Below are 27,420 nucleotides of genomic sequence, written 5' to 3'. Positions count from 1 at the left end.
AAGTTAACTTACTTATTGTGAGTACGAACAACTTGTGTATTCTAGGTGTGCTTCAATTGATTTTGAGAAGTACAGTTGACAAAAACCTTTTAAATTATGTAAACTTATGTAAACTAAGTTGTGTAAACTTATGTAAACTAAATTGTGTAAACTTATGTAAACTAAGTTATATAAACTTATATAAACTAAGTTGTGTAAACTTATGTAAACTAAATTGTGTAAACTTATGTAAACTAAGTTATGTAAACTTAAAAGGCATACTTTGTATTAACCTATTTTTTTGTATTTGTGTGAACTCAATGAACAAATTAAACTTAAATATACAAATCACCAGAACTTAACCCTTTTAAGTTTGACTAACTCGTAATTTCAACAAATTTAAATTAAATTAAACAAACTAATTCCTGCTAACTAAGATAATTGTACTACAACAAATCTCTAAACACTTTGTGTAAGCTCCCAACAATCTCCAAAAAGAATGCATTAAAAACACAAATTGATTCAGTTGCAATATAACATTTATTTTCAAGTGCCAACAAACAGTGCTTTTTAAGTACTAAAAACCCTTATCTTAATAAAAACAGCAGTGCACAACACACCAATTCTAAACTTTTAAAATCTATAATGACCACTATGAAGAAGAGTACTTTAAAAAAAAAAAAACATTGCACTTTGCTCTCAACAATTAACAGAGTTATAACAGTGTCCCCATAGTAACAAACTTTTGTCATAATATTTAACAGTGCAACTTTTCTAAGTGCCAAGTTCTATCTGATAGCTGATGACTATCTTGACTAAGGTCTAATCCAGTAGAGCGTTTCTCAAAGTTAATAGTTTAGGTGAGAGGGTTTTGGTTCCCAGTCCAAGCATCACTCTTTGAAGGAACATCAGAGTATTTGCCATGCATTTTGGGTAATCTAAATGCAAAGCATGTATCAGGCCAAATAACAGGCAAACAGCCTGTGGAAAGTTTTTGATATTTTCCATCACAATACCTCCCTCAAGCACAATGTCAGTGGAGATGGGCTCGAGTTGCATTGAGCTTGGACCCTCCTGAGGACTGTCTTCGCTGAGAACAGTCAGCACACCAACGGTGACGGATGATAGGGCCTCATCTCTCGTTGTATCCTGCAAAGAAAAACACGTTATTTAGAATATCATCGCTACCTATTAGAGTAGGTCTTCCTATGAAAACATTCATGTTGCATTTGCTTTGAAGTATTTGCTAAAAATGTAGCTCAAGTACACACTCAAACGGCGTTGTAACATTATATCCAAGAAGGTTCTGTAAATTTGGAATGAGGAAACTAATGCTATGGATGCATATACAGCTAGGAACGTACATTTATTTTACACCTCATTTCTAATCTAGACTCCTGGTCATGGAATTTAGTGTACAGTATTTTGAACACACCAATTAAATCTTTTGGTTGCAAGTTTGTGTAAATAGGGGATATAACTTTTCAATAAATGCAAACCAAACCGTTTTTTTGTTTTCAAGTACTTACAAAGCATGTCTTGAAAAAATCCCTGGAGTCGTCGCCAAGTACAATTGGAATGCCTTTGAGGACAACAGAGCGCTGTTCAGTCACGTCCGGTGTATAATGATAGAGATAAAGAAGATACAGATGAGATTAAATGACAAACTCACAAGATGAAACATTTTGGTCTTTTCCATCTTTTTGAGGGGTTGTTTTAATTATTTTAGAAGGCTTTTTAAGTAGTACCATATCGTCATCAATGTATGTGACAAAAAGTTGCTAAGTTATATTACTTACCGGCCAGTTGATGCTCTGCATCAACTCTGTCAGTTTCTGTCCAACCGATCCTTTTCTTGACTTGAACAGTTGGATGAAACCTGGGGTGTGCTGGTCCAGAGCCTCAAAGAAGTCTGCCTCGAGGTTCCGACTGGTAATCCGATTAAATTCGGCAAATACCTGAAAAAGTAGAGAAGGGGGTGGGGTAGGAGATGGAAAACCAGCACATTAGGAAGACATTAGTTTAAATCATAACAATTGTGCAAGCAGGCAATCACTATTGCTTAGATAGAAAGGCAGGGTACACTTATAGCCCACAACAATATAATATTAACATTAACATATATAACAATAATATTTGCCAAATGTTATGATAATGAATGTGGTAAGTAATTTTTCATGAAAAGATTTTGGTAAAATTCTTCCTATCAATCAGAAATAAATTTGACATCATATTAAAGTCAATATATTTAGATGTTGAACTTACACAACAAAACATTTAAAAACATCACCTTTTATAGACCATATCTTTAATCAATTACAGAATAATTGGATGAATAATCGATAATGAAAATAAATATCAGTTGAAGCCTTATTTTGATTGGCATTATATTAGTGGTTGGGAAGTTGGGAAAGTGAAATGCTGACATGGAGGAAAGTCAACCTTAAAGGCATTATTCAGTACAACCTAAAAGTAACCTCCTGTCTCTCTGTGAAAAGGGCCGGCCATCGTTCAACCATGTTCTGTACAGCAGGCTCCTTTTTCACAATCTGTCATCTGCATAGTGGGAATGTTTGGTCCATCATTTGTGAGATGAGAGTGCCATTAGGTGTTTTTTTCTTCATTTCCTCCGTGAGAATCTTTCTGGCATTTTCGAGGCTTGTTTCATCGTGTCCTTCAGCTGAATTAGGCAGATAATTTGCTTCACCTCTTTTTGGTCGTTTTATATTCTTTATTTGACGATTCACCCTGTGGGTTGACTTTACTTATTTTTCCTCCGTTGATTGCTACATCCTCACATCCAGCTTTTCGAAGTTTTTTGCGATAGTTGGCCATTTTAAATTTCAGGCTATTCTTCCAGCCATACCATCCAGGCTGAGAACCAGGCCCGGTAAGGCAGGGATGTTTGCTAATAACGGATTTTGCAACACTGCTGAAGTCATCATCATCAGGATAAGCCTTGAAACTGTACACTGTTTCAGCAAGCTTTTGTAATATGTCACGCTTCATATCTCTTGATGGAGTCAGTCGTGTTCCATAATTCATATAGGCAAGATCTCCCTGTCTAAGTCTGTAGTTCACATCAACTGAGAAATTTGGTGTGTTAAAGAACTCTGGCCATTGTTGATGTCTTAGCAATGGTGAGGTTCCTGCAGTCGACAGGATCTCAGTGTCTGCTGTGCTGCACTCACTCGTTTCTGATCTTGTTGAGGGTGATGAAATGGTAGTTAAATGGAGAGTCACAATAGGGATGATTTTCAGTGTAGCTCTTTCAGGCAAATCTGATATTTCCGTCAAATTGCAGAGGGCATTATTGAAGTCTTGATCTTCATACTGAAGTTTAAATTCATACTGCAGAGATAATTTATCTCTGAGTTGAGCAATCAATTCTTCAACGGAATCCGGTCTCTTATTTAAAGTTAACTTCATAATAGAATCTTCGGTGATGAAAACTCTCAGCAATAACCGTTGGTCCATGTTGAGGTCTTATCCTGGGGAAAAGGAAGACATTTGTGAGATTGCCACAATGCTGAATTCACATCGCTCAGCATCATATGTACCGTTTAAGGGTAACAAGCTGTTTGCCTCCAACTCTGTAGAGTGACAGGGGGAAAACATTGTTCAGTTAACACAACTGTGTGACTGAAAAGGTGGACAAATGGCTTCTAGACAGCTCATATGCTCGCAGATGCTCATCATACCAGGAAGTCATAAGTCTGCAGACAAAAAATATGTCGGTATTGATTACCACAATTTTAGTTATTTGTCTGAAATCCGGGAGCCCTGAGCAACATCCAACTCAAATGACCATATCAGCACTGTACTTAATGCCATCTATGCAGACAGATGATGCTACAAGGACTGTGTTCTGCTGGGCATTCCTGTGATGAAGAAAGTTCTGCACATTTTCAGGAAATGAAGCCACCATGGCAGACTTTACTTTATTGATTTCAACAGATGGCTTGAAAAGGGAGGTAGAAGCTAAATGAAATGCTATCCTTTTTTGGTGTCTGAGAGCTAAAGTGAGGGCTATATTCTTGAAATTGTGAGAATGCCTCACAAGGTTTTTGAAAAACTTGTGTTTTCCTTCAAAACGCATTGTCCACACGTCACATAATGGACCAAACTTTTGAATCGATTGACGGTAGTGCTCAATGTAGTGGTGCTTTGGGCGCATTCTTTGATTTGGGAAAACTTTCTGAAACAAATCTTGCATTCAAGAAAGTGCAACGACTCTTCTGTGAAGCTTGAGGACACTGACAATAGCACATCTTTTAGGTTCATTAAAACCTCCCATGTTTCATCCTCCTCAGGAATGTGATGACCAACCAGTAGTGGCAGAAGTCGGAGTAGTGTCCAATTTTAATGACCATTTCCTCCAATTGTTCCCTTTGAGGAAAAGGTCTTTGTGATGAGCTGGGGTTGATTTGTTCTGTCTGAAAATGTATACGGAAACTTCTTAATGGCCCCATTCAGGAATTCAAGGGAGAAGTATTTCTTTGATATCAGTGCCTTCAAACACAAGGCCAATTCAGTTGGAACGATACCCTCCAGAAGATCATGCAAAAGGTCTGGTGGGAAACCATCGACAACATGAAAATGTTCCAAGCTTTCACTAAGTGGACAGCTTCCTTTGACACCATATTGTTGAGCCATTGTAGAATCATGCAACACATCTTGCACCTGTCTGTCATGATTTTCTTTTGTTCTTAGTTGGAATGAGCCTGTCCGAACTTCCTTGTGTTGTATTTCCTCCCGCGTTGCCATACAGAATAGTTTTCAAGTGACATGGCCTTGTCCAAAATGTCTCCATTGCTTAGCAAAGTCTGCAGCATTTCCAGTATGGGGACATACACCACTGACTGGTTGTCGTTTTTTAGGATAAATTCAACAGGCTTTACCACAGAGAATTCTCTTGTAATGTATGATGTCTTTTAGCAGTTGACAATGATCCCCCAGCAGAAGTGAATTTCAGGAAAACATTATTCTCAGTGACTACTCTGGCTACCTCGCTCACAAAATAGTTATCAGCTTCTTCACAATGTTGATTTAGTATTTTTCGAATTGAGGAATGTAACAAGGGCTTCGACAGCAAATAAATGTGGTTGACCTGCTCTATAACCTCTTGCATTGCACTTTCAGAGATGTGAAGAATTGATGACATCTTCAGAAAAAGAGCAGCAACATTATGTTCCAACTGACTCTCCAAATCTTCCACATCTTCACCGAACTCAACATCATCAGCTTCAGTCCCATGTCATAATTCCATTGTTGAGGTAGACTAAAATAGATTTATATTGTGCTATTTTCCCAAATCACATTGGTTTCTCATACAGCATCTTTGTATAGTATGTGTATTCACTGAATTTCACTCTCTGTCGTAAACGCCTTGTTGGAGCTCCCCCCCCCCCCCCTCCCTGTGAGCCCAGTGTGCTCTGATTGGTCGGGACGTTGAGAAGCTCCCAGCTGCAGTCTGAGCTGCAGTGTGTGCTCCATGGCGGTGTGCTTTCCTGATTGGCGATACACACCTAAACACACCTAAACACAGCCAAACTCATCCTGAGCACACACAAACACTCACAGCCGAAGTAAAAACAATAAGTGTGGCTTAATATTGAGTAAGAAAAAGGTTTATAAACGCTGTGAAATCCCAACTCGTCTGTCAGCGCTCACAGAGCTCTATGCACGTCAAGGCTCTAGGTGGGGCAACTGGGTGTTCACACATCATGACGGCCAGGAAGAAAAAATTGGAAAATGAGAAATCTCCAACGAGGCTTTTTCGGGAGGTATTTTCTGTGTTAGAGTTTTACTCGCTACAGGGTGTACTTTGAGGGTTTGTGACTCTGCAGACCATTTACATGCAGAAAAAACTTCATAACACACAAGGGGACGGGTAATAACCGGAAAAGCATGACATGGGCCCTTTAACATAAATAGAAAAAATAAAAACGATCAGAGAGGAATTGTGTAGTGTGTAAAAATACCTTTTACTGCTGTGATCATGGAATGTGTGGAGTTGCCACTATCTGTTAAATCCTGAATGGGGAAAAAAAAACAATTGAAAGCAGATATTTCTAACAAAAACATAGACATTTAATCGATTATAGCAAAGATTGCAAACATGACAAATCCTCACCACATTTTTTTGAATATGGCATAGCCTTTAAATCACAAAGACCTGGATATTATAACCATCAAATACATATTATTCAACTGAGTATGGCAGCCAACATCTTCACTATTATAACAGATTATGGTTGCATTGAATGTAAACACTATACTCTTTTTAAATGTAGACTAATATCAGTTAGCTTTCATGCTATGCTAATTTAAATCAAGTTTCACCAAATGCACTTTAAACATATGCAAGAGTGAAAAAAACATTTCAGTTGGTACCTCCATATGATTATTGTAAAATAAATTATTAAAAGGTAATAGCCTACTATAACTGTGTAATACATGGTTCAACTGTCACACATTGTTTGGGATTTTTTGTTTTTGTTGAACATTTCGGGAGATATATTTTATATTTGAAAATTGAAATCCATTAATCTGATGCACTTTGTTAATTACACAATTAAAATAGAAAGAAACTGATTGTATAATTATCAACAGTGACTTCAGACGGCAAGAACGTTACATCTACACCTCACGTGGGGACCTGACGACCCCCGCCACTCCCCGTTGCGGCGAATTGTAATGCCCACAGACACAGCCGCCAGACACATTTAAAAAAGAGCGAGTCGCGGTGAAGTAATGCCCGGTACATGCCCCGCGGAGCTTGCACCCGCAGTCTCCACCCAGGCACGGCCTCCCATAGCGGGAGGGTCTCTCCGCAGCTCCGCAGTGACGGCTTGCAGCACCGCGGAGCTGGCGGAGGAACCCGCAGTCTGCACCCATGAACGGCCGCCTGTAGCGGGAGAGTCCCTCCTCAAGTTCCCGGTCCCGCACCGCAACCCGCTTGGAGTATATACTGATTGGCGCTCACACGTTGTGAAGTGTAACTTTATACTTTGTTGTATAGGCTAATATATAAAACTGAAAACAGCCACAAGTCACGGCATTAGGCTAACACACTGACATTAATAATGAAGTTACTCACGTGCTAGTCTTTGTTCAATGCCTTCTAAACAGAACCTCAACTCATACAAAACGTACTTAAAAACGTTTATGCAGATAAATCAAGTCAGCCCTCGTCTATCTCCATATATTAAATGTTTTAAGACTACCTCCTGGGCCAAGCTGCAACACGATTTCGCCACATTATGTCTGCAATAGTTAGCATTAGCTAACATTAGCTAACGTTAGCTAATGTTATCTTAACTAGCAAGCATATAAACCTTGAGATTAAATACAACAACAAGACAGCAAAACGGTTGGGATGTTAATATGTACTTACCAAAGCAGTGTGCTAAGCACAAGATTCGCTGTAATGTGACAATGATAATGACCATAGCGGCTAGCCGTTGGGGAGACGTCCATCCGCTGCAGGGCATGCTCGTAAATGTTCCAGAAAGTTCCAGAAAGTAACTTTGAGCGCGAAGTGGTCAAGGAGTGATCTGCGCATGTCCTAATGTTTAAAAAAAAAAAACATTTCCACTAACTTAGCTTTTCTAAATTAGCTCACATCAATTACATTGAGTTGTATTACAGCTTAATTATTTAAACTGAGTGTTAATAACAAGTTAATAAAAAATAAGTAAGGCTTACTTATTCATTCTTATTTAACACAATGTTAGGTTTTACAGTGTACAAATGTGGGCCGGTAGGATTTAGGCAAACAAAAGAAAAAAATATATATATATTTTTTGGCCCTCCAGCACACGCACAGCACCGGCCCACCGGGAAAATTCCCAGTATTCCCAATGGCCAGTCCGCCCCTTATTACAGGCTGATATGAACAGCCAGGTCTGGTATTTCCTGGTCCAAGGCCAGTCTGTTCTGATGCTTTGATGTTCTGTGAGTTGGGTTATATTCTGTCATCATGCTGGCAGCAGTCCGGGGCTGGTGAGGACATAAGGAGATATTAGCTGTCCAGTAGCCTAATAAGAAAAAAGATGTATCGATATTAGGGCCGGGACTTTAACGCGTTAATTAAGATTAATTAATTACACAAAAATGAAGGCGTTAAAAAAATTAACGCATTTTAATCGCGCTTATTTTTGCACCACGGAACGTTTCTCACTGGATGAGTTTCAGGGGTACCGATTATACTGGAGCACCAACTAACGTTCATGACTTCAGACAACAACAAACCACAGTGAACAATAGTCAAACATGAACGAAGAAGCTGATGAGACCGCTTTGCTTGGCCCCGTGGATGGGACATTTTGTTTTAAAAAACGGACGGATGGAAGCGTCGATAAGAGCACGGTTGTTTGGAAATTATGCAAAAAGGAATTCGCATATCACCGCAGAACATCAAGCCTCAAGTATCACCTCAATGCAAAACATATAGCAGCTAGCGTGGACGTTAGCCCGACTCGGAGTACAAGGACCCACACCCAATTTGCGTTGATCAAACAGTGGCCTATGCAACAGAGAGATTTTATTTTTCATCAGGATATTGGAAGAATAGGAGGGATTGAGGACAATCACTGGCACTTTTTTATTTTATTTTAAATGGTACACTTTATGTTGAACTATTTATTATGTTGTTGGTGCAACTGGCACTTTATGTTGAACTGTTTATTGTTTTGGCCAAGGTTATTGAGAGAGTTGGACTGAAATTGATTAGATTTTTTAAATCAACTGTTGGTAAATCAACAAAGTCTGTTATGGCCTCTGAAGCAACAGAGAGATGTTTTCTAATAGTCAGGGTTTCCAATGTTCTGAATGTACTTGAAAGTATTGTGTTTTAATTCAAAAACAAAGTGTTATAGTTTACAGAAAGTCTACCTACCTGAATCTCTGAAATGTACTTTATTCCTAAATATGCTATTGCTACACTTTATGGCAAAAATTGCACTTTTCTGTTGGTCTTGGTTAAGTACCACCTTGAAAAAAATAAACAATGTTTTGTTGCTTAAGCTTATGTATTCAGTCATTATTCAATGGTATACTAAAATCCATGTGAAAAAAATTGCTTCTCACTGTTCTCAGGTCAAATATTTATATGTGATTAAAAATGCGATTAATTTAGATTAATTAATTACAAAGCCTCTAATTAATTAGATAATTTTTTTTAATCGAGTCCCGGCCCTAATCGATATATCATTCAACAATGCTTGGAGCACTGCAAGATCCGAGGGTTTCTTCAGGGGACTGTGGACTTGTTTGTGTGAGTTTTATCTTCAGCTCGGCTCTGTAACAAGGCCATGGAATCCTCCAAGGGACCAATTTCCTCCTGTTCTGTGGACCATGTCCTTTTCTTGTGTTCAGTTGAAGAGGAGGAGAAAGGGGGAGTAGAGGTGAGATTCGAGTAATTGGTGTACATGTAAAACCTAGATACCTGTCACTGTTTTATGTCGCCCCACAGTCTGTCAAAGATCGGCTGTTTTTATCCTCCTGTGAGACATATGTTCACTTTAAGCTGAACAAAAATGGAATTTCAGGATAACAACAGAAAATACTGCAGTTGTTTTGTTCCTGATCTACTGAGTGAACCACTCCATATTTCAAATTATGACCATGAATGTGGTGGTGGGGGGCAGGGGGTGGTGCTGTCGGGGCTTCAAAAACAGGATGTGACTGGCAAGTCAGAAAGCTCCAGCTCTGTTTCTCCACATTGGGCATCAGGGAGGGTACACTGCCCTGCTGACCCTGGTCAGAAGCCCAATTCACAAAACAGGATAGACTCATGTTCAGTGTTACAATGTTACAGATTATTATTGTTGCCTTTCTTTTCTTGTGACATAGGAAAGAAACACAGTCTGCTTAAAGGGGACCTATCATGCTATATTTGAATAATATATTGTAGGGCCATACCTATATAAGGTATTTATAAGTTTTATTTTTCAAAATACCGAACAGATCATGCATTTTAGCCATGCTTCATTTTGCCTCACTCCAGCTCTGTCTTTGCATGAGCTGGAGCTGACCCCCCCCCCCCCCCCCCCCCCCCCCTGCAAAGGAGGGGGCGAGGCACAAGCGTCATGTTACTATGCTGTTGCCATGCTGTTGCTATGCTGTTGCCATGCCACGGCAACCTCTCATTCCCCTGATAGGTGGAGAGTTGACCATACAGGCGGAGTGCACCTCTGTGACATCATAGGGGTGCAAATCAGAATCCACATGTATCAAATCCGTTGCAGCCCTGTTTTTAGAGATTGGGTATGGAGGAACAGAGAGAGGGTTGTATTTTCTGACACTTGGTGAGTTCCCTGGAACCCGGGGAAACATATTCATGTATAAAAGACGTACAAACGTGCATTTTGCATGATATGTCCAATTTAAGTAACTACAAGGGAATAACTAGGGTGTAATGTCAGCTTTTAATATTTAAGTAACTAGATTTACTCTCACTCCTTTTGTATTCTTGAAACAAAAATCCAAACATATCATCATTGTAAAATGTAAGCTGCATGCAGGTCAGATTGACAGCAAGCCCAAAACATTTTACTATCTTAATTCCCTCAAGTATTTCACTTTGATTTAAGCAATTAATTCAAATATTGTATAACTCCTGTGGGGTTTTTCCTAATACATTTCCAAATGGTTTACTGTGATATTTGGCAAATGTCTGTTTCCTGTTGCTTTTTGTACACAACAGTTTTCTTATTACTGTTAATGCATATAGTCTCTAGAGTGCCTGCCTTTTCTATGAAGATATTAACATTTTCAGTGAAGATTTGCGTTCATATGGAGCAGAAAGTTGCTGACCTGCAGTCCTCCCAGGGTAGCCTTGATGACAACACTAAAAGAAAAAGTGCAACCTGGGAAGATTTATCAGGAAGACGGATCACACAGCCTCTCTGAAGGCAGAGTTGCTGAACTTGAGTAAAGAGTTAAGGCCTTGACCGACCAAGCTGAGAAAAGTGAAATAAGGAAGCCATAGAAAATATACGAGGTATCGGTCTAAAAGAAGGAGCAGAAGAGAGGTGGGCAATTATGGTTTACAAAGCCTGGCTTCCAAACAAGCTCAGACCAAGCAAGGCAAAAAAACGATCTTACAGTGTTCAGGGAGAAAGGCACTCTCACATACCGGCGCAGCAAAATGTACATCTGCCAGGATCTAACGGCTCAGGAGACAGAGGCCAGGCGTCAGTTACGTCCTCACCCACCAGTGTATCCATGGAACTGCCCCTCCCTACCTCAAGGAACTCCTCACCTCCCATACCTCCTTGCGGACCACCCGCTCCAGCAACTCCAACTTCCTCAAACCCCCCAGGACTAAGCTCCGTACTATGGGAGACCGGGCCTTCTGCTCGGTTGCCCCCAGTCTGTGGAATGCTCTCCCCGACCACATGAGAGCACCACAGACCGTGGAGGCTTTTAAAAAAGGCCTCAAAACCCATCTTTTCAATAGAGCCTTTCCCTAGACCTTTTATTTATTACCACCCTTTTATTTGAGTTTTATTTGTATTGTTTGTTTTTTATTGCTTTTTATTGATTCTACCATGTTGTGCAATGTTTTTTTTTACTGTTCATGCTCACTGCTTGTAGCACTTCGGGATTTGAAGTCAAATATGAAGTGCTTTATAAATTAAACCCATTATTATTATTATTATTATTATTATTATTATTATTATTATTATTATTATTATTATTATTACTTGTTAGACGCTTTTTATCCAAAGCGACTTCACACTCAATACTGTGGGCAATCCCCACAGGAGCAAATTGGGGTGAAGTGTCTTGCCCAGGGACACAACGACATGCAGTGGGACTCAAACTTGCTATCCTCTGATTCAAAGATCAGCCCATTAATCCACTGCGCCACACGCCTCAGTTCAACATGGACCACAGAGAAATACTGGACTGGACGACTAACTCAAATCTTTCTTTTGGCAAATTCCAGAGCTACAAGGTTTGTGAGTGTGGGCCCTGAAATTAGATTCCGTCTCATTACGCTTGTTTTGGGGGAATTTATGACGTGTCACAACGCAGAGACCGCTTAACCACACCGGTTACACTTGCCTGGTTTTGTACAGGATTGGTATGTTTTCTGATTATCCAAATAGTTGGATAACCCTTTTTTCTGTCTAAATTATGAAAACGATCAGGTATGTTGCTTTTATTTCTTCCATGTCATTTAAGATACTCATTTAATGTGTGTTTTTGGTGATCAGCGTGTGTGTGTGTGTGTGTGTGTGTGTGCGTGCGTGTGTGTGTGTGCGTGCGTGCGTGCGTGCGTGTGTGATGCTCAGCATTGTATGTGTATCTCTAATCAGTTTCAAGTTATTGTCAAGATTTTAGTTTTGTCTGTCTTGTCATGGTTTTATTTTGAAATGCTGTTCTCTCTATGGGTGATTCTCAATGTAGAGGGGGTATGCTTGGTAGCACATCTACCTCCGAGTGAGTTCCTTAAAGGAGACCTATCATGCTATATTTGAATAATATATTGTAGGGCTATACCTATATGCTATATAAGGTATATTTATACGTTTTTTTTTCAAAATACCAAACAGATCATGCATTTTAGCCATGCCTCATTTTGCTCTATTTTCCTCTCCTCCACCCTGTCTTTGCATGCGCTGCAGCTGACCACGCCCCCCTGCAAAGGAGGGGGCCGAGTTATGAGTGTCATGTTACCATGCTGTTACCATGCTGTTACCATGCTGTTACCATGCCACGGCAACCTCTCATTCCCAGTGGCGGCTGGTGGAAAATATTTTTGGTGGGGCTATGGAAATGGTGACAAAACCATACTAGGGCATTTAAAATCAGGAGACTAAATACGAACATTGTGTGTGTATGTGTGTGTTTGTGTATGTGTGTGTGTGTGTGTGTGTGTGTGTGTGTGTGTGTGTGTGTGTGTGTGTGTGTGTGTGTGTGTGTGTGTGTGTCATACTTGCCAACCCTCCCGATTTTCGCGGGATACACCCGCATTTCTCCCGATTTCTGACAAAATCAGATTTACTCACGACTGTTTCCACTCGGACTTTAATACAGGTACACCATTGTTTGGTTTCCATGGTAGCGCGTCTCTTTAGCAGCGCGCGCAACTCAAAGTCTGAGAGGGTGAGGAAGATGAAAACTGAACAAGAATCGACAACTCGACCCTCTGATCACTCCTTTCCTGTAAAATACAGGTCCAGCCCACACATATGCTCCATGGTGCCACAGGCTACAATAAGCATGCAAATGTTAATCTACAGCTCCGGCGATCCACTAGCACCGGAGTCTACAACTGCAGACGCAGCCATCCCCTACTGTAGCGTCACCTTGGATACGAGTCTAAACAGACACACAGGCCAGGGCGCTGAAAGGGCGCCCTTTGAGCATCAGATCTGACGACGCTGATTGGCTGAAATTATGTTTCGGCGGCATAGTTTACAGATAGCAACAGTCAGCTTATTGGTTGCAGCTGCCCTGGCTGAGGGCTCTTTTCTACCGCCCGGACGAGAGAGGGTAATGATACATGCTGCGGCCAGGCAGGAAACATGTGACTTATCAGTAACTTTAGACATCGTAAAACAATTTTAAACAAGATTTTATTGTAGATTATACATTTTACTGATACCAACTGTATAATATTTACCTTGTTCTTTAAAAATAAAAATAAAAATAAAAAATATATATTTTTGGGAAATATATTTTTTTATGAATTTTTAATGACAATCAAACATGTGGGAAGAGGGGGGGCGGCGCCCCTAGCGCCCCTATGGACCGGCCGCCACTGCCCCTGATAGGTGTAGAGTTGGCCATATAGGCGGAGTTCCTCGTCACTGACGTCACACTATTTTCAAATCTGTATTAGTATCAGATCCGTTCCAGCCCCGTTTTTAGAGATTTGGGTATGGAGGAAAAGAGAGACGGTTGTGTTTTCTGACACTTGGTGAGTTCCCTGACACACCGGGGACACATATTCATGTATAAAAAACGTACAAAAGTGCATTTTGCATGACAGGTCCCCTTTAAGAAGCGAGGCAAGAATACCTCCTAGCCTCGGAAGACGAAGAATGGAACAGGCTAGCAAGTGTGCAGGTGTGCATCATATGAGAGGTTGCGCCTTACATTTTCCGCCAAAGATTTTGAAAATTGGTCCTTGCGCAAAGCATTGTGGGGATTTTAAGACCACAGAGTCTACACATGTGCAGCCTCGAAATTTCCCGCAGCGAAGTACGCCGGCCTCGGTAGAATTCCAAGTATCCTGGACATTGGAACAGTCATTCGGCGGGACTCGATGACGTAGTATGCTTGAAATAGTGGCTCTGGAGCAGCTTTGCTCGACATTGAGAAACACCCCATGTCTTGTCTTCCTTCCTGTGTTTGCCCTCCTGTGTCTGATTGTCTGATTGTGTTCACCTGTTGCCCTTTTGTTTCTGCCTCCCCTGCCCAGCTGTGTCTTGTCCTGTGATTACCCTTCTGTGTGTTTAGTCTTGTCTTCCCTTGTGCTCCATGTCGGTTCACTAAAGGTTTCTCATTTCTCTAATTCCCCTCCTCGACTCCCATCCTTGTGTCTTAGTCCCGCCCACAGGAGATGCGAGCGGAGGAGTCTAGAGGGCGAACCAAGGAGACAGGAGGGGAAGCAGCAGGCGTTTAGAGAAATGAGAAATCCTCTCATCTGAGCAGTCATTTTAAAGAGACGTCCATTAATGATGACAGGAGGCACAGCAGCACTCACATGGACAGATGTGTTCATGACGATTTATATATTTACTTTATTTTAATTAATTGACAGTGCGGTATAATAGAGAACCGCAGTGACGTGTCCTAGAACCCGGAAGTAAACTTCTTCCGGTTCCTTCGTCAAAAACGAATGCAATTTCTCCATAGGATTTTGAAAAAATAGCTCGAAATAAGGTCTGTTGTTGACACACATTTAAAAGAGGGATCACGTTTTGTTCAGCCGGATAATCTCCACATGTCAACCTTACTTTTATGATTTTTGAATCATAAATCTAGTCGCCAGAAGCAAAATGCCAACGTTATGCTATAAACGAATAAACTTAAGATCGTTTCAACTGACTTGGACTGAAACTGCACTTTGAACACTTTAAATATATTATTAACATTTTAAACTGTATACCCCGGAGGCCCTTTTTCTTTTGTGTAATGTATTTCTCTAGGCCCTTTTTGTTTTGTTTTATGTATACATGTCACACTGTGGGACTGCGGGAAACGATATTTCTGGATGTATAACACATGTAGAATTTTTGACAATAAAGCTGACTTTGACTTTCGCGCGCTTGCATATTTTAACAAAGCTTTTCATTTTAGCCACACTGAATTTAACTAGAAGTCATGGCTGTGTCAATTACCAGTCTGATATTGTGACAAGATGACAAGAAGAGTGTAGATAGAGGAGAGAACCACTACAAGTCAGGACACGTAAAGCAGTGCAGCCTAGATGAAGGTGTGCTTACCGGTGTTGTCAGGGCTAGCATAAGGGACAAGGTTTATTTGGTGAGTAGTGATAGCAAGAGTACCGCTAACCTAGAGTTAATTTATTCACATTAATTCCCATCAACAAATCCACAAGATGGCGACGCGTGCACAACGCGAGGCTCAGCGTCTCTCGAGAATTAGCAAAATAGTATTTATTTGTATACTTTTATTAAGGAGATAATATGTAGAGCAGGTCCACCCAAATAAGTGTGCAAAGTTTCAGGTTATTCGGGGTTACGGTGTACATCTTTCCAAAAATGGAAATGGCCATAGGTGGTGCTAGAGAGCATGTTGGACTATTTGAACACATTGACTCCAGAATGTAGAATTTTTCACCAATCCTGGAATCCGTGCAAAATTATACAACTTTTGAAGCATCCTAAAACCCCTAATAAAATTGTCTGCGTTAATTAAGTAATGCATTAAACGCAATAATAATGTGCTAACTTGCCCAGCCCATACAAATATATATTGCATGGTCTTGCTCTTACTTTTAATCAAAGTCCTGTGGTCTATCCTTCTGGAAAAAGATATCAGTGACTCTTTTTAGTTTGTTTGTCTCTCCATCTCATTTTTGGCTAAAGCTAGCTAACGTGGAGGGGGAGCGAGCACATTTGCTTCACCAGAGGCAGGAGAATATTGAGCCTCAGTTCTTTGAGGTCTGACTCAAAGTTATTTTTTATTTTAAACCTATGAGCAGGGTTACAATTTGCTGTCTGCTTGGAGCTTTATTCCATGCTGTGCTGTTTCTCCTGACTTCAGCTCATCAGATGTAGGGTGATATTCATATGGAGCACTGCCACCCCCAACCCCACATATGGCCGAAAGTATAATCTCTTCTGCCCCCCCTCCCTCTACACCCTCACCCCCCATGCCCCGCCGTCTGTTTCCTCAACCACCGCAGCACCAAGTCAGCGGGGTGGAAAATTGCGTCTTGTCATTTAATTTCCCAACCCCCCCCCCAAAAAAATCTTTGTTTTCACAGTATTAATCTTTCTGCTTTGCTCCACTTAAGTTGCAAGCTCCGCAGAATGAAGCAGGCTGTATCTGAATCTGCAATCTGTGGGGACTGAGAAGGCACAGAAAGATGAATAATGATCAGCCGCCTTCTTCGCCCTCATGTTACAGTTTGCTCCCCAGAGAAAGCAATAAATTACCTCCACCGAAGAATCAAGGTTCTTCATTGAAATGCATCATTATTAAGAAAACAACAACCTCATTTGCCTCCTACAGGTGGACCAGGTATCAGTGTGTTTCTGTCAATTGTTTGATTAAGCCAAGCATTATTTAATAAATTGCTAACAAAGCTTGTTTTTATTATAAAAAAATGACTTACTGTAAGAATAACAGGATGATTGTATTGTGTTGAACCAAGTAGCCTACAATGTAAAAAAAGGGCATGCTTAATGTTGGGAAAATACTGAATGTACTCTTCCAATATCAGAGTAGCACCTGATAACAAAGGCCCAAATGTAGCTGTGTGCATGACAGGATGTATGATTACCTAGAAGAGCATCAGGACTGTTTTAGGAATATGATGATGATTCAGCCTCTATGGCAGGGAAACACTCACAAGAAACACCGGCTGTTGTTATGCCTGCTGTGACTTTAAAGAGCTTACGAAATGAAGGACAATACTGTTCTTATTAGGATATATACTATTATTAATGGGAAATCATGTCATTCATGACAATATGCCCGCTGTATTTATAAATCGTGATTTATTACAACTTTCCATGCTCGCTTCCGATGTTACACGACCGCTCCAAACAAAACAGCTTTCGCCGGTTAGTGACGTCACGCACGTCACGAGTAGAATACTTGTTGAATAATACACTAACTATATGGCTGATGTCGGACTCTGGAGACAGAATCGAGTGACAGTGAGTCGTCAATAGACTCGGTGCACTTTCAAGAAGAGGAGGATTTTATTGAAGAGGATGCCGGTGTGGTGGAATCAGATCATGCGGGCGAGTCTAACGTGGTGGAACCATACCAGTTTGAGCCACAGTATTCAAGTAGCAGTAGAGAGATACAGACGGGAGCGAACTAGGGGGGTGATGATCCTGGATTTGGCGGAGATCCGATGCAGCAACAGAACACAGACTGGTATACATTTGACTTTAATTCATAGAGATTCTCAATAAATAGTAAATCAATAATAATATATCGTGCTGAAAAAAACGAGCTTAGATAAATGTAGCTGGTCAGCTGTTGTAAATTGACCAGCCAGTAGATATTAGGCTGAAATGGTTGGCTGGAGAGGGGTTTTGGACACTTTAGCTGGCCAGGATGGCTGGTTTATCCATCTATCACCAGCTTATGTTTAATAATAGTATTAAATATACCATGCTGGGAGCTTACCAGGATTCCAGGTGACCAGCACACATTAAATACTGGTATGATTATTTAAACAAGAGAACATAAATATATTACAAAGATTCATTGTGTCATGTATTCTGGTATCTACCAAAATAAAGACATTGTATAGTGTTCATAACAGTATTTTAATTTAATAAATAGCTAGTTAATATAATAAAATACACAGTAACAATACAATAATTATACAAATAACAACCAACCTGCAAATCAACCGACACATCAAAATAAATATGTTATCTAAAACCGGTTCATTTCATTTAAAATAAAAGTAATACATAGAATTCAATATTTAAATGGTAACAAAAACCGTAACACTATATATGATAAGAAAAAGGCAACAAAGAAAGTGTTTTTTTTCTTTTCTTGTTCATGTCCATAATGTTTCCCGTTGTGTAGCGTCCAGCCTTTCCCAATCTGGCCTGCACTTCTGTCTGTTGAAGCCACTTCTTCATGCAAACTGAAAATAAATGTACAGATAGTACACTGTAAAAAGAAAACTTGACATTTACGTTAACATTTGGGCTGCTGTGGTTGCCAGAACCGTTAAAGTATAATACATTACAAATTACAGTTGGTTGGCATAGACGTTACAGTCAACAATTGCTTATGGTGAATTACAATGGCAAAAAAAAGAGAGCTAGTGTACACGGTGCAGCTGTATTATCTGGGAAATAGAATAATCGGATCAGGATTCGGTATTGGCAGACAATTATAAAATGAATCGGATCATTATTAGCATCTGATCACCTTTGTAGACTTGCAGCCTAAATACAAAGATAACTCCACTCCTCTCCTACCACTCTTACCTCTAATAAGCCTTGGTAGAACTAGTGTCCGAGTCATACAGATGTAGCACCTAATTTCAGACTCCAGCTTACAGCTTCTGCCTACGACCTGCCTAAAACCAGTATTGAGGAATGTTAAGCCCTCCCACTATTTTCCAAGAGGGCGTTGCCAGATTTTCAATTTCAGGTTTTAACCAGGAGATGGCGCTTCATTCACAAATACAGAAAGACAAGTTTCATGGACTTTCAGTTGTGTTTTGAAGAGCATTTGAACACATCAATATTTTAGATCAACTAAAGTATATCTAATCTTGTAATTCAATAATATATAGTCTTTATATATTAAATAATCATAATAATAATGTAAATGTTTACATTACACTTCTTTATTTGTTATGCTCATACTTTTACCTTTACAATTGTTTGCTTTAATATGCAGTATATGTTTTGTATATTTTTGTGTTTGCTTCCTCCTGCTCCCTTTCGGACACATACTCTATGATTTATTATTATTATTAATATGAACATATTATTAAGATAAGATAAAATAAGATGTTGCTGTCCCACGGTAATTCAGAAGGCTCACAGGTCACATTCCGACCATTATTTAAAACAATAGGTGCTTTCCCACCGTCTAGTTTGATTTGTATAGAGGGAGCTCTGTGGCTGAATGGCCAGCGATTAGGTGTGGCGCATTTATCATAGGTGATCAGAGCTAACTGCCTGCCGTCAGATTTCATTTAAAAAACAGATCTGATTTTAAGACTATTTCTGCGCTCATAAAGAATGATAAGAATAAGAATAATGCGTATTGAACTGGTTCATTAATTAGTGAGTTTATTTAACACTAGAACTGCCAATCGGGTCAATTTGTGTGATGTGTGTGTGCAATGTAACTTATTTTCAATAAAATATTAGTCTCCCAGTCCGTGACTTTTCCTGAAAGTGTGTTATGTAGCACCCTATGTTGTTAAAAATTGCATTCTAATAACGGGATTTGACGGTTTTAGGTAGGCCTATACAAAAACCTCTGGCGGTTCTAGTGTTAAGGTAATTAGGTACAGTAGAAGCCCTTTTTTATCAGTAACGAATTTAGCAGTTGAACATAAAAGTCAACTAACTGAGGGTCACTTGCAATGACAGTGTTGTGTCTAACTGTAAGCTTGTCACTCAGAGTAACCTTAGTAGAGTAACCCCATAAAAGCATTTAAATTAATACTGGGAGTCATGTCGTTACTTTTTCTGAGAAAGTGGCCATGTAATAAGCGGGATAATTTGCAGCGACTTGTTCCTTATGGGGAAAATAACACCCTTCATGCAAATCAGGATCCCTCCGCTACGCTTTGGGATCCTGATCTGCCGACGAGGCTCCATTAAAATATAAATATTTTTTGTGAATTACTGAGTTTAGGCACGTTAATAACGTTTTAAAGAAGTTGAATACAGTATATTCATATGTGTCAGTGATTTCATGTAAATTCGGCGAACATAAACATAAATTATCGTGGTGAAGATGATGATTAAATTAGGATTAAAAATCGAGAGCCGGGCTGCATTTCCTCCCGTTCGTTTTTTTCAACTAAACAACATTATTTTGTTAAATAACAACATGGTGATGTTTTGTAAATGATTACATGTCTCTTATTTAGCACAGAGTATGATATCCGTGATATATGGATCTTAACAAAGTTCCGCTGTACATCCAGCAAACTGTATCTGACTTTATTTCACATGAGCTCCAGTGTGGAACCCCACTGCACCCCCTGGTGGATCAATGATCCATTGCAGCTGGCTTCATTATAATTACATTTATCTATCACGGGGGCGGTCTCAAGTCAAGCTGGAGGTTTTCCCTTGAGCAAGGGCAGATCACGTACCAATCACGGCCCTCACGTTCAAACTGTCTGAAATGAAGCGCTACATCTGTAGGTTCCAGAGGCCTGTACTACAAAGCTGGTTCAACCTAACCTGGATATGTTTGAGTTAGCCGGTTGGCCTAATCCAAAACATACACGCTCTTGCTAAACGGTACTATGACCCGGGTTATCCAGTGGATCGCTCAAGCCAGCCGTGTCCTATCTAGTTAGGTGCGCGTTCACATGAAAGGGGTGGTATTTGGAGCATTCGACCAATCACAAACATGGAGAAGCGTACTGACAGCGCAGCGTCATACTTCCTGAATGAAAAGTCAACTATGTAATTAGACAAATATGAAGACGTTAAACTTTAAACATCCATGACTTAAACACTTTATCCAGGATCAAAGCCACATAGCTGCACCTGCAAGGTGAATACAGCTGGTAAAAGAAAAAGTGTTTGAACGCGTACATTAACAGGTTTATGATATCACTGCCCCGTCTAAGACATGAGTGGATCTGACTTTAATTACATTTGACTTGACTGTTTCGTCAACTTAATGTGTTGCTTAAAATAATACTTCTGCATACATGTAACTAGGGATGGGTATCGTTAGGATTTTATCGATACCGGTACCGGTACCGGTACTGCTTATCGGTATCGGTATTTTTCGATACTCTTATCGATACTTTTCAATAATTTGGTGTTAATAAACTAAAAAAAGACAAGGCGATGTGCCTGCAAGACTGCACCCAGGTAAACAAAACATATTACCCGTGCGCAGCAGCTAACCTGCCTGCGAGCCTTCGCTCAGGTCACATTTACACACGGCGCGGCTGAAGCCCGCTAGCACTAATAGCACTAGCGGTATCGCTGCACCGTTTTAGATTCAATGAGTGTCTCGGTTGCAAATGCTTCATTAAGTTGCTTGTGTCACCCCCTTTACAAGCAAATAATTGAGTACATAGATTGCACCTTGCACTATCGCCAATACATTTTTTAAAAGTGCACCTTGGATCGCTTCGCTCTGTCCGCCATGGCTGCGGGAGTCTCACAACAATAATAAGAGCGCTGTTGAGAGAGATGAGGAGTGGCATTTACAGTGGCCAATCAGAGGGGTCTCAAACCGGATACATCACACGGGATGAGGGTTCCCAACCAACCAGAATTGTTTAAAGTTAAACTAAGGAAGTAGACGTAACAGATATACCGATAGTAGCACCGTTAGTCCAGCGGCTTAACGGTATACCGATACCGTCCAATAAGGTACCGGTATTGACTTAGTACCGGTTCTCGGTACCCATCCCTACATGTGACACTGTGAGTGTTGCACGGCCAGATACGGCTCAGCTGACTCAGATAAGGAAATATATGATACATTATGATGTGATATGATGTGATATGAATGATAATGGGACACATCGACGTCTGCACTCACAGTGCCGTGGACTGTACTGTTACTTTGATCCGGTTACTTATGCAGAGCTCTCAAGCATTTCACTCCATTCACACGCTCACACGCCACACCTTGTATTTCTCACGCAGAGATGTCTTTCCAGGGTACCGCCCACCAAGTTGCGCCGCAATTTTGTAAACACAGTCTGATGATTTTTGCCGGCCGTCTTTCCTGCAACGGCAATTTAAACTGTATTTCCTTTCTCCTGTGACTTGATCGCTTTAAACTCCGCACACTGAGCTCTGATTGGTCAGCAGGCGGTGCTTTTCACTGAGTTAGCCTGCAACCTAACCTGCTCCGGGGCAGGTTAGCCGCTCAGCATAAGTTACCATGGAGAGCTAGCCCGCTAAAAAGAGAACCAGCTTCTTAAAACCGGAAAGCCAGAGTTTTCCCTGAAGTTAGCCGGCTAAGCGAAAATCCTGCTTCGTAGTACAGGCCCCAGGACTGACTGAAGACATGTGGAACAGAGGACAGGCATGGTTCCATGTACAGGAAACTGGAACTTTGAACAGGTGTCTTCATCTTCTCTGCCTGAAGATTCACAAGTTCTTGATCAGGTGTTGGATGTGGGCTGGCATGATCCTATCTGCAGCGATAAATAAAGAAAACAAAGAAAACATTTTTAATAATGGTAATGATGGTAACAACAATAATAGTAGTATAACTATATAGCACTTACACAATTGCAAAGTTATTCTCACAACAAAAATAAAGAACAAAACAATATCAACAATAAAAAAACAAATTATTACAGGAATGTTAAGAGACAAAGAAATGTTTTTTCAGTCATTACAATGCACTGTTGGAAATTACCTTCCAAAGGCTAAATTCAAACTCAATACCATAAATAACTGGGTACCAAAGTGCTTCACCTGATAGAACACGTTCCACACGGAGCAGCAACCATCCGGCTGGGCCTTTTGCTGCATATCATCTCCTCCCTCTCTCTCTCTCTCTCTGGTGTTAGGTTCCAGTAGATTTCTATTATCCCATAAAACAGAAATTCCCCAAAAAATCATATTAAAAAAGTTAAAAACAATGACTTGCTGTTGGCATTGAAATGGATTAGTATCTCACCATTTTCCTGGATGTCAGGAAGGCCAGGAAGTCGTTCCCTTCAAGTCCGTAACCAGTCATAGGAGTTCAAATGCAAAGCCTGAACGATGACAAGAGCAAGAGACTTACATTTTACAATTATATTTTTTATTCATACCAGAGCAGTACGACATGCAGAGAACAGATCAAATCAACTGACAGACTCATACACTTTGGTGATGTCCTCATCTGATAATGTTTCATTTTTTTTTGCAGCAAACTAAAATTTCTCAAAGTATATGTCGGACCCAACTCATTTACAGTATGTTTTGCATCTCCTCAATAATGGTCTGTATAGTTGAGTAGAAAAAAACTGTCCCTACAATTTCAGGTAGATTAACACACATTTGTAAGAAAAGTTTACAATGAAGCACAAAACCCCTCTTTGTATTAAGCTAAGGTGACCAGATTTTCAAAATTAAAACCGGGGACATTTTGAGTTTGCGGTCAATATATCATTAACATATCCAATTGTCTTCACCGTTAAAGAAAAAAGGGGGACAATTCTGGTTCAATGTAATTCGAACATTTGAACTGTTGGATACAAACAGAAGGACGATAGCTCATAGACTTCAAAGGTCTTTTATTTTGAAACTGTTCATCAGATTGTCCAGAGTCTCTCTGAGTGATTAGATGGGGTGTCCTGCTACCACCCTGAAGTGAAATAAGTATTTGATACTGGATCGTTTTTGTTTTATTCTTATCTAAAAACAGAGGGATGATAGCTCATTTGAGACTTCAAAGGTCTTTTATTTTGAAACTCTACATCAGATTGTCCTGATTCTCTCTGAGTGACTAGATGGGGTGTCCTGCTATCACCCTGAAGTGAAATAAGTCTTTGATAATTTGACAGTTTCTTATTTATTCTTGTATGAAAACAGAAGGACGATAGCCCATATATGAGACTTCAAAGGTCTTTTATTTTGAAACTCTAGATCAGATTGTCCTGATTCTCTCTGATTGACTAGATGGGGTTTCCTGCTATCACCCTGAAGCGAAATAAGTATTTGATTGACTTCGAGTGACTCTTTGATTATGGATGGTTTCCATTAAATAATAATACAAATATAGATGGACAATAGATCTCATTTGAGATTTTAAACAGCATACATTTTAAATTGTGCTTCAGAAAGTAATGTTATTTTAGGAGTGTTGTGAGATGGTGTCAACATAAATTGAAATTAGTCACCAAGTGGAAATGTCGGATATGTCTTCATAACTCAGCAGTGTTTCCCCTAGGATGGAGTCATAGCAGCGGTGCTAAGGCACATGGGCCCAGCATAATGTGAGCGCGGAGCGCATGGAATATTTGAGTGTGTGCGCGTGCGAAGTGCGCCCCGCCAATTTGTTTCTATGTGTCAGCACAAGAAAGGCTCTTGAGGCCTAGTGCCAAGGCCGGTTCTAGAGAATTTCCTGCCCTAGGTGAGATTTTAGGCGACATTTCATGTGTGAAGAATAAATGAAAAATCTCTACAAAAGACAAATACACTGCAAAAACAGTAATAGACGTCAAAATGGATTCAAATGGATTCAGTATTGTGTGAACATGTTTGAATTGGGGGGTGGACGTCAGATCCTCTAGGGGGGTCCGGGGGTATGCCAGTAAAATGCTTCAATCTGGTGCACTTTGAGCACACAATTACTAGAGACCTGATCTAGGGGGCACAACTCTAAAACGCCCATATGAAAAAGATCGGTTTACATTTTAATAATCAAATAAGTATGTGAACATAACCAATAACCTACCATAGCCAATAACAAATACATGTAGCTTATTTTATTTTTGTTGTTCATTCATATCTTATTTTACCTAGCTAACATTTATTTATTTATGCATATTTTTGTTTCTCTCCAACTTTAAACAATATTTTTGGTTGACTGTCCTATAGTATACATTGGAATGATTTCAAACCTGTTTTTATTTATCCTAATAATTATAAAGGAGTGCCTTGGAAATATGTGTTTACATAATTTGTGGTCAAAACGTTTGAGACCCACTGAGATAACTGACTAAAATTAACTATCTAAATACTCAGAGAGTCCTTAACCTCACTGAGCCTCTCAGTCTGTCAGGAGAGCTCTCCTCCACCCTGGTTGTAGAAACATCTACTTCTTATATCCGTTAGCGCAGCTAGCACCAGATTCTAATAACAACAGCGCCGGTAACGGTGCGCCCTCTCCCTTGCTCGCTCTTTCGCTACCACGCTCACACTTTGGCTGTGAGCTGCGGGCGCCTGATAAGCCAACATCCCCCACTTTCATCACTTACAGCGCCCACCGTACAAGCCAAGTTAAACGTGTAACCGGGCTGAAAAGGGTGTTACATTTACTTAATTATGAATGTTTTTACATCAAGGCCGAACATTTTGATGAGCGCCAACGGTCAAAAATGTGTTTTCCCTCCCAGAGCTACCAGCGCAGCGCCCCCCAGATCTGGCGCCCTAAGCGACAGCCTGTATCCCTATGCCATTAACACAAATACTACAAATGAACATAACAAACAATCAAAAATGAAAAAGGTTCGCCACTTATTATTATTTTTGGGTACCTGGCTGGCGCCCCCTAGCAGCGGCGCTCATATTTCAGCAGCGGGGCTGCGCCGCCACTATTTGTATATAGGGGAAACACTGAACTGTATACTTACATTTTACATTCACTCAGTTATAATGTGGTAGTTATAGGCTACGTAGTTTGTTTTACATTATTATTGATCACATTATATTGTACATATTTCTTAATTTAAGCTCCAGTATATATGAATATGTTTGGTGTGTTTTGTAGGTATATTTGTTATTGACCGAGTAAACGCTTTTATTTTGAAGGCAGTTTTTACAGGGCTCTACCGTAATGCATAGGATATTCGCGCACCGCAATTCAACGTGCGGGCTGGCTTGACCGCAGTCTGTTTACCCAGTGTTTCCTGACATGAAACGTTTTATTTCACCTTGCTATGTGTTTTTAACGTATATTAAAAAACGGGGACATTTCCGGGGACAGTTTCAACCGGGGACAGGCCAATACAAACGGGGACTGTCCCTGGAAAATGGGGACGTCTGGTCACCCTATATTAAGCGAGCTGCCACATAAAGTGCAGCTTAACATGCTAACCTTTGGTGAGCTACAGTAAAGCTAACTTCATGCTCAACACAAAACCTTTAACGTGCATTACATTGATGATTTTAAACACAACTTAACTCTCTCTACTTGTAAGATAATGTTTAGTTAACTTACCATGAAATAACTACATCATGTTTTTCAGTGGAAACACAAACTGCTGAAAACGTTAGCTGCTAACTGTTGTTAGCTACTGTAAGACAGCTAGCTCTTTTAAGGGAAGTAACATAGCCTCATGGCAAACGTAAGGTTAAGTTAACGTAACGTTGTAAGAAAGCAAAACGAACCTTCGAGAAAGCTGTTACTCTCTCTCCTTAGCGGGCATTGTTGATTGTTCGAAACACGATCTCTCGATGTGCTGCCCACACATCGTCGGTTTCATCGACCCCGGGTTACCTGGTCTAGCAAAAGTCCGCCTCATACGACGCACTTGTTTTGTCCATAATACGCAACATTTGATCATTTTTTGGCCACAAAAACATCCCATAAACAGATGTTGAGACGGCCCCACATCCCCATACAACATATCGCTTGCCAATTATTCTTGGCGTCTTATTGCTGTGCATCCTTTGTCATAATATTTGGCCCTTCAATGCATTCAAACGGGACTGAGCTCAGCTGTGTTCTACTCATGACGTCACCGCCAGAAATGGCCGAAGTTGATGTTTCCGGCGCAACGAACGATTGTTACTAACTGACAACTTTTGTATGCTGTTATAATCGTGATTTATTAGAAATAGATCAATAATACAAAAAATCATATGGCACATTTCGCAATACAAATGCAACCTCTATCATATACTAAGCTCACTAACAGGTGCTAAAAGCTCTTTAAGTTACCGCTTGTAATTATGCCTTTACAAGCTTAAACGTTGTATTTATCATCTGAATTTGGCGAAACAAGTTTAATATTCTAAAAACCAAGACTTTGTTTATTTGAAATCAGATGAAAACAAACTGTAACGGACCCTGCCGTGTTATCTATGATTACTATACGCATTTCATTCATAATTTCAGCCGGAGGGAGGGGGAGTGGCGCTGAAGAACAGCAGAGTGCAGGTTGACAGTTGTCTGTGTTGACACTCCCCTTATTGTGCGTCAGCAGAGACTAGCTACAAGTGTCTTAGGTTCAAGTTAGACAACTATGTCTGGGTTAGTGTTCATGACTTCATGTTTATGTCATCTTAATGGTTAATCTCAATGAACACACATTTTCCGTGCTTTCCAATAGTTTAAAAATAGTTTTATTCCACTGTTAAA

The 27,420-nt window shown here is 40.1% G+C and overlaps 2 long non-coding RNA genes across 5 annotated transcripts; both read right to left on the bottom strand.

The window, feature by feature from the left end:
• Nucleotides 1-500: 500 nt before the first annotated feature.
• On the bottom strand, nucleotides 501-7,517 carry LOC307047021. Of its 4 annotated transcripts, none has more exons than XR_013810318.1 (6): nucleotides 7,379-7,517; nucleotides 5,964-6,015; nucleotides 2,446-3,470; nucleotides 1,779-1,937; nucleotides 1,509-1,580; nucleotides 501-1,128 (listed from the first exon to the last, which is right to left on the bottom strand). It is a non-coding gene; the product is annotated as an uncharacterized lncRNA (long non-coding RNA). The 4 variants fall into 4 exon arrangements; XR_013810319.1 differs by having other exon boundaries at nucleotides 3,171-3,470; XR_013810317.1 differs by having other exon boundaries at nucleotides 1,779-3,470.
• A 14,898-nt stretch (nucleotides 7,518-22,415) lies between these two features.
• LOC307046870 lies at nucleotides 22,416-26,557 on the bottom strand. Its single transcript, XR_013810253.1, has 3 exons — nucleotides 26,448-26,557; nucleotides 22,824-23,107; nucleotides 22,416-22,537 (listed from the first exon to the last, which is right to left on the bottom strand). It is a non-coding gene; the product is annotated as an uncharacterized lncRNA (long non-coding RNA).
• Nucleotides 26,558-27,420: the final 863 nt, after the last annotated feature.

Source organism: Notothenia rossii (assembly GCF_949606895.1).
Source record: "Notothenia rossii genome assembly, chromosome: 7".
Classification (NCBI taxonomy): Eukaryota; Metazoa; Chordata; class Actinopteri; order Perciformes; family Nototheniidae; genus Notothenia; species Notothenia rossii.
This window is presented reverse-complemented; position numbering and strand designations above follow the sequence as displayed.